This window comes from Parasteatoda tepidariorum, chromosome 3, assembly GCF_982258835.1.
Source record: "Parasteatoda tepidariorum strain Cologne lab strain chromosome 3, Ptep-v5.0, whole genome shotgun sequence".
NCBI classification, from domain to species: domain Eukaryota; kingdom Metazoa; phylum Arthropoda; class Arachnida; order Araneae; family Theridiidae; genus Parasteatoda; species Parasteatoda tepidariorum.
In genome coordinates, this window is record NC_141757.1 from 63569392 (window position 1) to 63583253 (window position 13862).

Sequence of the window (13862 nt, forward strand, 5' to 3'; positions counted from 1 at the left end):
TAAACTTTATAAGGTAAAGATTGACATAAATATTTTTTTTATCTGTGTGTATGTCTGTCTGTCATTTTGGAGAATATATCATTTGAGTGAACGGTATAAATTTTTATATATTGAAATTATGATCCATGTGTTGTTGAATGATGTTAGAAACGATTGTGTAGCTCTCACGGTTACAGTTACAGTGATATAATTCCAGATTTTTCAATTTCCGGATCCTTATACCCACTTTTTATAATTTTAACATAATTCTTACAAAACAAAGTCTAATATGGAGTTGGAAAATGATTTAGAAATTGGACAAAAAATTGCGACTTTAAGCTTTTGATAAGCATCGCCATTTTTTGTTACCATTAGCGAGAGGAGAGTGTTAAAAATCCAATTAAAAACAGAGAAAAAATTACAAATGAAGCATTTTATGTTGTAAAATATTTTGTCGTGTCCAACCTCCTGTCATGTTTCCTAGCTGCCAACTTTTACGCATTTGGCGCAAAATTTTATTTCTATTTTTAAAGTGGTAGTAAAATTTATGCTTTCGATTCATTCTTTGCATTTATAAACTTAATTTATAATTATTTTAACCGCGACTATTTTGAAAATATTTAAGCATATTTAAGCATATATAATAATATGTAATACTATTTTATTTCTATACTTAAAGTAGTAGTAAAATGTATGCTTTCTATACATTCCTTGCATTTATAAACTTAATTTATAATTATTTTAAACACGATTATTTTTAAAATATTTAAGCATATATAATAATATGTAGTACTATTTTATTTCTATATTTAAAGTAGTAGTAAAATGTATGCTTTCTATACATTCCTTGCATTTATAAACTTAATTTATAATCTTTTTGACCACCACTATATTTAAAATATTTAAGCCTATATAATAATATGTAATACTATTGTGGCAATCCACGTAAGTTATTTCAAGTTGCAGTTCATTTACGTCGTGCTAGAGCTGCACAATGGGCTATTGGTGACGGTCTGGGAAACATCCCTGAGGATGATCCGAAGATATGCCATCACATCCTCGATCCTCTGCAGAGGGGATGACCCCCCCCCCCCGCCTCGGTAGCCCGACGACCTGCACGCGAAGTCGAGCACTTTACGGTTTAACGAGGACCAATACCGCACACCCTCGATGTAAGTTATTTCAAAATACAGAGTATGTTTCTGCCTAAATTTGTAATTTAAATTCCATTTTACTACTACTGGAGAAAATCATCATCGAAAGGATTAAAAGTTGGCAGTATGAACCTCTCATATCAAAGATGTCCATGGTTTCTTCCCTGCTCTTAAAGGTTTTTATTAACTTATTTTCACGTTAGTGCTTGCGAAAAATAGTGATGCTTGGCAAAAGCGATTTCTTGTGCTAAAAGAATATTCTACAAACGTATTACATGTTTTATCTTAAGAAAGAGCGGGGAGAACAAGCTATCACATGTGTTAATTACTTGTTTCAGGATGCACAGTAAGTAAGCAATCCCTTAAGCAAAGAAAAATAAAATGTTATAATATCTCGAGTCACACGAATAAAATAAAGTTAATATTAGATGCGAGATTAGTAATAAATTTTATTCCCTAGCATATGGTATCGAAATTGAATGTACATGTTAGACGTTGTAAATAATTAAAGGTTCAGCAAACAAAAGAAAAATCAACACTTGCAGAAAAATGTACCTTTAATTTAAAAATTGATGAATACACACGGAGAAATGATGCTCTAGATGTGAGAAAAAAAATAAGAACAGCAACTTTTGATTGGATTGAAAAACAAATTCAATTTATTCTTATTGTCTCATAAATGGTTAACATTTCTGAATTCTGTCTAATACAATAAACTCAAAAAGTGTCCTAAAAATATTTCTCTACGATACGTAAAAATGCTCCAAATATTAAGCATTATTTTTTGTATCTCTCAGTATGTTGTTGAGTTTATATAGAAAAAAAAGAAAAAATTGGGGTTGAAAAATCGAGCTGGAAAGCTTTATAAATGATCTCCTGTTTCTTTTCTGTCTGGTGGCTGTATTTTGTATAAAGTTAGCGTGTTCTTTCCTCCTCTTTCTCATGTGTTAGCAATAATTTATTGAAAATTTTGTTTTTCTCATATTTCTTCGGAGTAGCACTTTGATTTCATAAGCAATACAGAACTTTTGGCTCCCAATATTATACATGCTTTGATATAAATTTTTCTTCTATGAATTTTTTAAACGAAATCAAGCAAATGCATTTAGACTATGAATGTTTATCATACTTTAAATGCAATTGCTTAATTAATGTTAAAGTATGAATGCTAAAGTATCAATGTTGCTTAATGTGCAGAATTTAAAAATTAGAGTGTTGAAGATAAAGTTTTATTTTAAGAAATTGATTCACATGATAATTTGTAATATTTACACTGTAAAAAATATTCCAGATCAAATTATAAATTAAGATAATGAAGTACCGGCACTTCGAGTGCATCATCCCTCGTATCCATTTTAACGTAAAACCCATTTTTACCATAAATTTTTATACCGTAATTTCTTGCAAAATTATTTATTTAATTAAAGTGATTCACTGATTTTACTCTCATCAACTATGTATTAAATTTTTTGTTCCATAATATGTTCCGGTAAAAAAGGATTTTAAAGTAAAAAGTATCTAGATCAGGACCGTAGGAGTAAAATGATCAAGAATGTTTTACAGGATATATAGTTTTTTCTGAAAGTGGTTCTTAAAAAAAATTTATATATTAGTCAAAACAATACCTTAACTATTCATGAAAAGTTTTAATAACAAAGTTTTAAACAGCAATTAGGTTATATTACATAGATTTCAATTTATAAACATATTTCGTTTGCATTTTGAAGCTTTTAACAAAACGTCATACCACTTGCTAACATTACAAAAGTTTAGATTTATAGGTTTGTATTGTTTATCAACTTTGCGGGATCCATTTTAGTTTATTGTCTTTAGTGATTTCGGGTTCAAAAAATGGGGTGGGGGGTGGGGTGCAGCGTGGGGTGAAACCGGGGGAACGATACCTGCTTCTCATCAAAATTGTGATAATGCTGCCTTCTAATCATAACTAGTCGAATCACAAACAAATGTTCTTGTTGAATCTTTTTTATTCTTATGTACTTAGAACATTTTTTCTATTCAAAAACACTAATCATTTCAGTATCTTCATCCATTGAAATATGCAAAATTTAATGACTTTTCAAAGTAAGTCAATGTTGCATAGTTAAATAAGACTAATCTATATCTTTATCAAGAAATTTAAAATTTTATGAAAACTTTTACTTCTTTTTATCAAACTCTTTAATTACTTAGAAACTTTTATAATTGTTAATAACTTTAACAAATTCCGTAATATCCGCTCACCTCTCGACGCAATTAAATTTTTAAGAAATAAGTATAGTATTTTTTCGTATGTTGGAATTATAATAGAACTTGATGCGTAATTTTAAACTGTGTTCTTAATAAAAAGAATTAAAAAAGAATGTTAAGAAATTTGTTTTTCTGTTACATTTATATTCTAATATTATCATGGACGTAAATCTTACGATAATGTTTAAATGAACTCTTTATATAAATACTTTTACTATGAAATAAAACGCAATAAAATGTACGACAATAAAGAGTTAGAAAAATATATACGAAGCAATGTATACCGGTTGTGTGCTCAATAATTAAAAATGAGTAGCAATAACTTATTCTATGTCTAGACATAGTCTAGACTAGACTAAATTAAATATTTAAAGGAAAACTTTTTTCTAAGAAATGAAAACACTGTGATTGTGACAGTTAATTACAGATGATGTTTTTTTTCTTAAAAATAAAATAGTATTTTTAAAAAAAAATGTTCTTAAGAACACGTTTTAATTACTCTTTATTATTTGAACATGAGGTAGCAGGTTTTAATATTTTTAAAATTTGAATAATTCCTGGAAATAGCTTTATTTATCAAATATTGTTTTAATGGTAAAAAAGAACTTTTTTTAATTGTTTTCTTTTGCAATAATTTGTGATTTCAGTGATTTAAGAATTAAACATGTGAGTGTTTTTAAAACGTTTTGCTTAAAGCACAACTGCAATTATTTACAGTAGTGAGAATCCTCTATTTGAATGCTATTAAGTTTGAGAAATATTGTTAAAAAATTTCTGCTCATAACAAAAGCACAGGATAAAAATAATATTTTGCACTTTATAATTTTATGTCTTTAAATGCTATTTTGAAATAAAATATTTATCAAGAGGCATCTAAACTTAACGAATCCTTTTATATTGTTTTTATGTACAGTGCGCAATAAATAAATAAGTAAATAGACGGACCACCCTGAGTACTTTTTATCTAATGACCGTATCTTTACGTTCTAGGATTCATTCTTAATGGTTTAAGGGGGTGATCTCAAATATGTTTATTAATTAATACAGGCAATATTTTAAGCTATAAAATCAGACACAAAGACATACTTTCTCTGAATAAACATGCCTTTTTTTCAATATATTCGGATTTCTGACCCCCAAAATATAGGGGGTAGCTGCTATTTTGGAATTAGGGTGATATGAAAAGTTTGATTAGGGGAGCTGTTCAAAGTTTGGATCTCGTAATGTTAATTTTATTTTTTTCCGTATTTCGCTACATCTCTAGAACTTTTTAAGCGAATTGGAAATTTTTTACACACAATTATTAAATTCGTTTCTTTTCAAAGATTTTATGCAAAAATGACTTTTAGTAAATATTTATTATTTTTTATTGTTTGATGTAATAATATTCGAACAAACTTTGAATGGCTAGGTATGCAATTTTTTACATCATTTTTTTACATATTTTTATGTAAATATTCATGGTGAAACATAAAATTTCAACAAAATAGGTTTAATAGTTCTTTCCAAATAGAATTTTCAGTACTTGACTTTTTTAAGCTTGATTTCTTAGGAATTACTCAACTGATTCTAGTTGTTTGTTACAGTATTGTTACGAGAGTAATTCTTCGTGATAATGTTGAAATTCATTAAAACAGCATTTAATGGTAAAACTTTTATTAAAACCAATACGCGTTTCTATGTTACAATGGTATACCTTCATCAGTAGGAAAAAATATGGGAATGATAAAACCAAAGAATATTTCCTGCCACATAAGGTTAGATTATATTAAACAGATAAATTTACATTTAAAAGATAAAATTACAGAATATTAAAAATTAAAAAAAAATATTGATTTTTTAATATTCGACAAATATAGTTCATCAGTACGGTAACAATAATTATTTTTAATGATATAGAACCTCTTCCAATTGTAACTCTGCAATCTTAACAGAATGCTAAATTGAACCATATTTCTTTTGAACTAAAACCACAATTTGCTGTTATCAATTTTAAGAAATACAATAATCTGGTTCAACTTGACACTATTAAGGTAGCACGAAACTGCACGGAGGAAAAAAAAATCTAGAACAATTACCGCACTGTATGGTAATGTCATTTCTAGTAAAAACCCTAATACAGGTTAATAAAACAAATATATTTGGCATTTAAACCATTCATTTGATAATTTTTCCATTCATTGAGTAACGGTTTATCGGAAATTCTGGTTTTTAAAATTATAGTTTTTATAACTGCGCATTTAGTAACGAAAAAAACGAAAAGAAAATTTAATTGAATTAAAGGTTTTTATGCAATGCTCTAAGGTTTCATGATACAACTTTTACCACATTTACCAAAATCTAACACAGATTAGAAAACGACATTTTATTAGTAATTATACCAAAATCAATCTACAGAGAATTTTTGTGTTTAAGTAGAGCCAGAAACATAACAAATTCTGCCCTATTCTGGTAATTTTGACAAAAATCTTTTTTCAGTATACTTAGAACCCCCAATATATAAATGGATTATAAAGCTGTACTGATGAACTACAGTACATTAATGATGTACTGTAGTTTATCAGTACAAGTTCATCATCAACTTTTGTCTTCTCTAAACATTTAAAATACTCGCTGCAGTTAAATCAATAAAGGAGATCAGTACATAAAGGCAGATGGTACGCAAAATTTATTTTTACTAAAAACAAATTGAAAGTATACAATTTTTATTTGCTGATAAAACATTTTCAAATCAATAAAAAATATCTACATAATTCATATTTAGCGTTACTGAGTGTCTAATCTTTAGTACCTCGAGTACTTTGAATCAACATGTATATTGTTGACAAAAAAAGTACAAGTAGAATAATTACATAAGTAGCTTAGCCATACCATTGGTATTATTAATTGAAAAATATTTCTAACTGCGTAAAAGTTTTTATGTACACTGCATTTATTTTGTTGTTCCGAAAGCCTTTAAACTTTAAAGACTTCTTTTGTACTTTATACAAAAAAAGGCTTTAAAGTTTTATAGGGGAGAGGAGGACAAGAACATATTGACATTGATTGCGGACATCCTGAATACCGTTTTTATTTATTGATCAAATTTCTTCTGTGAAAATTGGCAACACGGATGTACACTTATGCAGTTGCCATACCAGTTGCCTCCAAATGCAGTTGCATAAGCGCTCTATGAATACTTTAGAAGAAATTTGTAAAAGATGGTTTTTAAGGTACAAAAGTAATTCTCTTTGCTCCTTTATTTACGCATTTTATTTTCAGTGTTTCTACTGAGGATGATAATATGTTATAAATGAAACTGTTTTTCACCTATTTGAATCGTAACAGTTACTCTGTATAGTTTCTTTTAATCAGCTGTAAGTATAAACAAACAAATGTTTTCGTGGGGTTTATTTTCAAAATTTCAGCTCAAAGTGATAATATGTTATAAATGATACTGTTTTTGGCTCTTTTGAATAGTAACATTTGCTCTGGATAGTTTCTATTAACCAGCTTTAGAAATAAATAAACGAATATTTTCGTGGGAATAGTGTAGATACTTGCGGAGCTTGTGTGGGCATGCATTAAGTGAATTTTTTTCACCAATGAATCAGCAACTTCATTTTTTTAAATTTTTAAATCGCAATGATATAAATAGATTAAAACTTGTTGACAACGACTCAATAAGAGTTTAACGTCTTTATGCGAGTCAATTTTTTTTAAATAATTAATTAATTATTTAATTAATAATAAAATAAATGAATAATATTTTATTAAATGTTTATTTTAATTAATTAAAAAAGTATTTTTCAATTAATTAATTAATTTTTTAATTGCTTTGGTAGAGCAGAACTTGTTTCTAAATTTTAAGGTTATGTTGTTCAATTTTTAGGAAAAGAAGATGAATATAGTTATACTAATCATGAATCATTCATTTTTTCAAAAATCGAAAACCTATATCAGATTACGAGAAGAAATAGTTGCCAAACTTTCATCGCTAATGTGATATACTATCTGGTGGAACTACCAGGACTGCATCTCAATACAAATTTAAAGTTGACATTTCTATTGTTTTGATAAAATTAAAAAAAAATTCAAAATATTTATCAAATGAACCACGTTGAATAACTGTTTTCAAATGTATTGATTTTCGTACAAAATATCTTTCTTAGTATAGTGAGATGCTCCATTACAAATTACTATTCCAATTAATATGTGTCAATATTTATTCTCCAATAAGCTTAAATTAATATTAATTTCATTTTGACTTTAAATATACCTTACTGAAATGTACTAAAAGAAAACTTAAGTTATTAAGATTATCCACACTAGACCCGTATAGTGGAAATAGCGTGGACAAAAACCTTTTTTTTTTGAAAAAAAAAAAAAAATTCAGCAATTTTTTAAGTCCAGATACAAACAGGAAAGCAGTAATATTCAAATTATTGTTAAAAAAAATTCACAAGTTAAAATTTATATTTAAAAAGTTTTTCTTCTTCTCACATTTGCATAAAAAATGTCCACATTATGTTGGACTAGCAATATGCTACTCTTATCTACTTGTTTTGTTCATTTCCTTTACTCTTTACGTTTTTTTTATTTAGAAGCATTTTATATACTTTGATTTATATACTCATATAATTCATTTTATATAATTCAGATTATTAAATGATTAGTAAATACTTTTCAATTATCCTGCTTCAGAAAAATATGAAGTTTTTATTTCTTAAATTGCACCAGTTACGAATGCTTTGAATACCAGATTTAATTCTTTCCACAAAGCAAAAAAATAACAGAAAATGAGTAGCTGTTATTGCTATCATGCAATTATAAAAGATTATAATTGAATCAGCTGTATGTGCATGCAATGTTAGTTTTGCGCTATACCATCTTCAGAAATTGCGTATTTATATATCTAGTTTTTTTATATACTGCATTTAACACTATGTTTGCTGTAAGTTGTATTATGTTCATACTTATGTATATTACTGCTATTGTAGTTACATCTACTATTCACAAAGCAATAAAATGATTTTGTTTATTTTGAGACACTTTTTAATTAATTTTGTTTCAATTTTTTTTTGTCTTTTACATTCGTTCTCTCATTAAAATTAATGGATGTGGTAATAAATACTATCTATCTAAGGTTCGTTTTCCAGAAAAGTTTTTAATTTCTCTCCTGAAACGGCATTTTATATCAATGAAATAAATATCTCATTCAATTGATTGTTATTTAAAACGAAAAAAAAAAGTTGCATTTATTGATGGCTGGCAGGATACTGTAACATCGAATAATCTAATCTAATGCAAAACTTTTGTTGCTAATAAAACTACATTTTATTACAGGATGAAGTATTTTTAACTTCCATTCAAAATGCAAGCAAAATAAATTATCTTTGAAACATTACAGCAATTTTATGAATGTTAGAACATCCATCATTTTCGGAAATGCTATTATGGAACGTAATTATTTAATAGATGCAAAGAATAGTTTTGACATAAAATAAAAATTACTTAATTTCCTGAAATGCATTCTTAAAACTAAATTATTCTTTAAAATATTAAAATGAGTACTTCAAATAATTAGAAGTTAATTAAAATATTTCATTTTCACGACAAAACTGACTACTCCAACACAGAAAAGTAGTTCCATTTCGCTAATTAAATTTTCATTTTCAACTCTTTAGAATGAATATACTTTAGAAGATCTTCACACTCTGTAAGAAAAGAATGTGTGATACAAAGCGCTAGTGGTGTTCCAGGCGTTGAAATCCATTTTACCCTTGAATTAGTTGATTGCATAGAAAAATAATTCATGTAGAAAATGGTAAAACAATTCAAGTAGCCACCATGGCTCTATCTTTAGCGCTAGTGAGAAGAAGGCTTTAATGATATCCAGGTGTTAAAATAGCTGCAGAGATTTTCAACACAACTCTTTTTTAAGACTTTAAGTGGTGCTTAGCGCCTCATCCATTTAAGGAAACTAAGGAATAAAATGTAAGTTGCTGTTGCTGCATTTTAGAGACTTAATGAGAATAATTAAGTGAAGTGAATAAGGGAGGCTGTGGTGAGTTAAGTTAAAATTAAGTGCGCGGAAAAACCATTGAGTTGAGAGAAAATGAGAAAACAAATAGCATCAGATACTGAGTTTTGGAAAAATAGTTACAAAAATTTAATAAATATTATAGAATTTTTTAGAATAATATATCTTTTCTGAAAAGATAGGTAGTAATTAAGAAGTAAGGGAAAATAAAGCGAAATCAACTAATTGTTTTGAATATTTGGAAAAATATACTGGGAGATCGATTAGTAAATTGAGATGTTTAGAGTATTTTTACCAGGAAACTATTTGATAAAATTACGTAAAATAAGGAACTAAGGAATACATGTGTTGTTATTTAATATCGAAGGAAATATTTCTTTACAAAAAATATTTTTTTGTGGAAAAATATTAAGTTACAAAACTATTAAATATGTAAAAAAATATTACAATTCCAAACCATTATGGAATTTTTTGTTAGAATACTGAAATTAATAAGGATTTAACAAAAAGTAAATAAAAAACACCGGAAGGATTAATTAAATGATATTTTTACAATCTGCAAAGTTATAAAAAATAATAGTTTACGATTGAGGACCGCCTGTGTTATATTTGATAATTTGAAAATAAACCTTATAGCTAAATGAACCAAAAACAAATCACATTATGATTAACAAAAGTTGCGATAACCCGAAGAAAGCGTCACTGAAAACAAATAAATCAAAAAAATATTATGTTAACCAAAATTGGATTTTCAGAAAAATTTAGCAACAATAATCTCCACATCAACATTCACATTATGTAATGCATTTTAGTTCAAAGCTGAACAAAAATATTGCGAATGGCCTAAAATTATGACCAGGTGCTTTTTCGAATGGCCGGGTGTCATTCGAAAACAACAGTTCAGAGTACAGTGATTCCATATTTCAGTATGTATTTTCCTAATTTCTATAAAAAGCAAAGAATAAACGGGCAACTAGCAGGACCATGTTTTATATTTGTGTTTCTCTAAAAGATATGAAAGAATTTCATTCTAAAATTATCTTTAGTTTATATTGTTTTCAAGAATATGATTAAGAATATGATATATGATTAAGAATATCATTAAAGGATGTTTAAAATTTAATACAAAATTCAATCCTCTTACAATTATAACTTTTTCACTTTTCAAAAAAGACAAACTAAAAAAGTTTTTTAAAAATTTTTTCAACGAAACGACTTAAAAGTTTTAAGAAATGAATAAAAATACAGCAAGAAAATGTAATTACACCAATTTGGGCAAAAAGCTTTCTGGAAAAACGTATCAACGGAAAAAAATTTGAATATTAGCTTAATAAGCTCTTCAAAGCTAGCAGTTGTGGTTAATTAGTAAAACATTCTGACAAAATAGTAATTATTTTAACTAATGATAAAGATGTCGTTGAGAAATTAAGTTTCATGGGCTTCTACAATTAATAGATGTTCCCACAGGGGATTTTGAATTGCTGATTACTTAATGAATGCAATTACTCTTGATTAATGAATCGTAATTTGTATTTTTTGAGAAGAATCATTGAATCATTTTTTCCGTTATGCTCACAACTTTGTTTGCATCATCTTGATTTCATATTTGGGTGTTCAAATAGTGTTTCTTCATTACAATTGTATTTTCTTTTAGAGTTGCTCTAACAAAACTAAACAAATGCTAGTTTAAAAACTTGTTAGAGATAACTTCATTAAAAAACACTTCATTCGCTTCAAAAATATATAAATTGTCAATAACAGTCGACATGCTTCAAGGACTCAAAAATAGGCGCTCATTTTCAAGACTTGCCTAATAAGAATGAGAAGAAAGAAAATGATTTAAAAAGTGAAAACGCAAAGTTGCTCACAAAATAAAGGTGAGAAACAGAACTAGAAGAAACACAGTATCTGAAAGAGGAAAAAAGATGAAAAACAGAACAATAAAAGCCACATTGACTGAGAGGGGTGAATCAGGATAAAATACATTTCCACGAGATACACTGTTAGAAATTTCTCGGAAAAAATGGGTAAATAACACTTTATTGAATGGTTATTTTAATATATTTAATCAAAACAGGCAAATAACCATAAATAAAATGGTAGTCAAATTGTTAAATTTGAGAAAAACTGTTTATTAACTGCTTTCACCTAATACGGTATAACAACCAGAATTTTGACGCACCAACTAGAACGACCTAATGAAGTTACTTAGTTGTTTGCAAAAGCATACATATCATAGCCGAGCGGGCTTATCTGTCAATCTCATGACCAGCAGAACTTGAGTTCGAGTCCTAGTGTTGACATCACAATATTTCCTCCATTCCCTTCAACACATGAAGTATTTCCAGTGTCCGGCACTCTCCAGTGCCTATTACCTTACGAAAAGCCGAGCTCCTATGTCTAGTTACATAATTTTTTTTTCTTTTTTACGTTTCTGAAAAATGCTAGCTTTAAATGGTTAAAAAACCGTATAGTTTTGTATTCATGGTTTTATAACCATACTTTTTTGTAAATGGTTTCAAAACCATAAAGGAAAAAAATTTTCTTTACCGTAAACTTAACGGTTAATCGGATGGACAGACAGCTGCCAGTTATTTTACTATAATTTTAGAATGAAAATTTTAACAGTGTATAAAGAGGTGGTGAAGAACTAAATTCATCAATAAGAGATTCAGATTCATATGAATAAAACAAGAATACAGGGCGTCAATATGAGCTTATGAGGATGTAATTATTGACCATGTCAACCTTCATCTATCAAAAGGTACCTCTAGATAGAATCAAGTACACATGTCTTATAAAGTAGGGAATTTTTATTTAATATTTATAGTGGTAGTTATGCTGCAAGCTGATATGACTGGGGTGTAAATAATTTTGACACTGTCAAAATTTAATTTATGACCAAGATTCCAACAATGTCCAGCAATTGATGATTTTTCTTATTCACGGTAACGGACATATTTATCGTGCTCATTAGTGCTAAATTTCTTTAAAGCGCGTCTAGTTTGTACGATATAGAGGAGGTCGCACTGTCAAAAAATGTGGTAAATGCCCCAGAGATTATCAACACTAACAGGATCTTTAGTAGTATCCTCTCTTATTTATCTAATCCGTTCTATCCAATATATCCTCTCCTGCTTTGATTTTTAAGTTATTTTCAGGCCAGTTAACAAAATTAAATTTAATCTCCTTAAATATCCTATTAGTTTTGATAATCCCTGGGGCATTTACTGCCATTTTATTACCATTTCAATATTTTTAAATGTAATTATTAGTATTTTGATATAATATATATCACGACTTGTTTTTGTTTTCTTCTGTTGTTTGTTTTGTGAGAAAATTTTATAAAGTGATTAAAATCCTTTATAGTTATTACTATCATTTAAATAAATAAAATTGCTTAAATTATTATTACTATCAATATCAGTTGGATTGAGTTCAACAATGTATTAAACTAGTTGTTGAAACACAAGCTAACTTACTTAAATGAGCACAATTGCTATTACTGCTTTAAAAATTTAATTCTGACTCGAGATAATTTTGATAATTGGACAAAAATAGTTTCAAAAACATTTTTAGTTGTCCTTTCATCTTTAAAAATTTCTATTTCTATTTTTTAAAACTTAAATTTGAAAGTTAATTTAATAACTCGCTAAAAAGTGTTTCAAAACTTATTGAATAGTTATTAAGTTTTAAATCTCGAATTTTAAATTTAAGATCAATTTAACACGTAATCAGTTTCAACATGTACTTGCCTGTGCTATTTATATGCGTTTTTGAAATTTGTATATTATTACTTTACTTTCTCAGAGAAATTTTTTTGTTGGTTAAATGACCGTATTGTATGGTAATAAGATTTCTCGTAAAAAATAAACAAACATGGTTCTGGTTAATAAAACCAAAATATATAGTATTTAAAACATTCAGTTGCCAATCTTTCCGTTATTTATAACTTTTACTGAAAGTTCCGGTTTTCAAAATTATAGTTACCGCATATTTTGTAAAAAATGCAAACCTAAAATGTAAATTTAAAGGGATAGAAGTTTTTTTTTTGCCAAACTTTAAGCTATCATGATAAAATTACCAAATTTTACCCCATTTACCAAATTTATTATTAATTTTACTAAAATTATCACCAAAACGCTTTGGTAAAAATTACCGAGCTGTCTGAAGTAATACCTCTAGAGCCGGAAACCCAGTGAATTTTGCCATGTTTTGATAGTTTTTCCCATACTTTTTTTCTCAATATATAATGCCTCAGTATATTTCCAAAAAAAATGGTTTTCTGTATAATATTATAGGGTTTTATAAATAACTAGTACACTTTTTAAAGTGGAATTTATTACATGTAGCTGCATTTATTTTAACTATTTCAGTTGTATATTTTGTAAAAATGAAAAGAGTGTAGTGGGCAAAATTTATTACTATCAATGAACTAACTAACTTTGAGAAGTTTATTT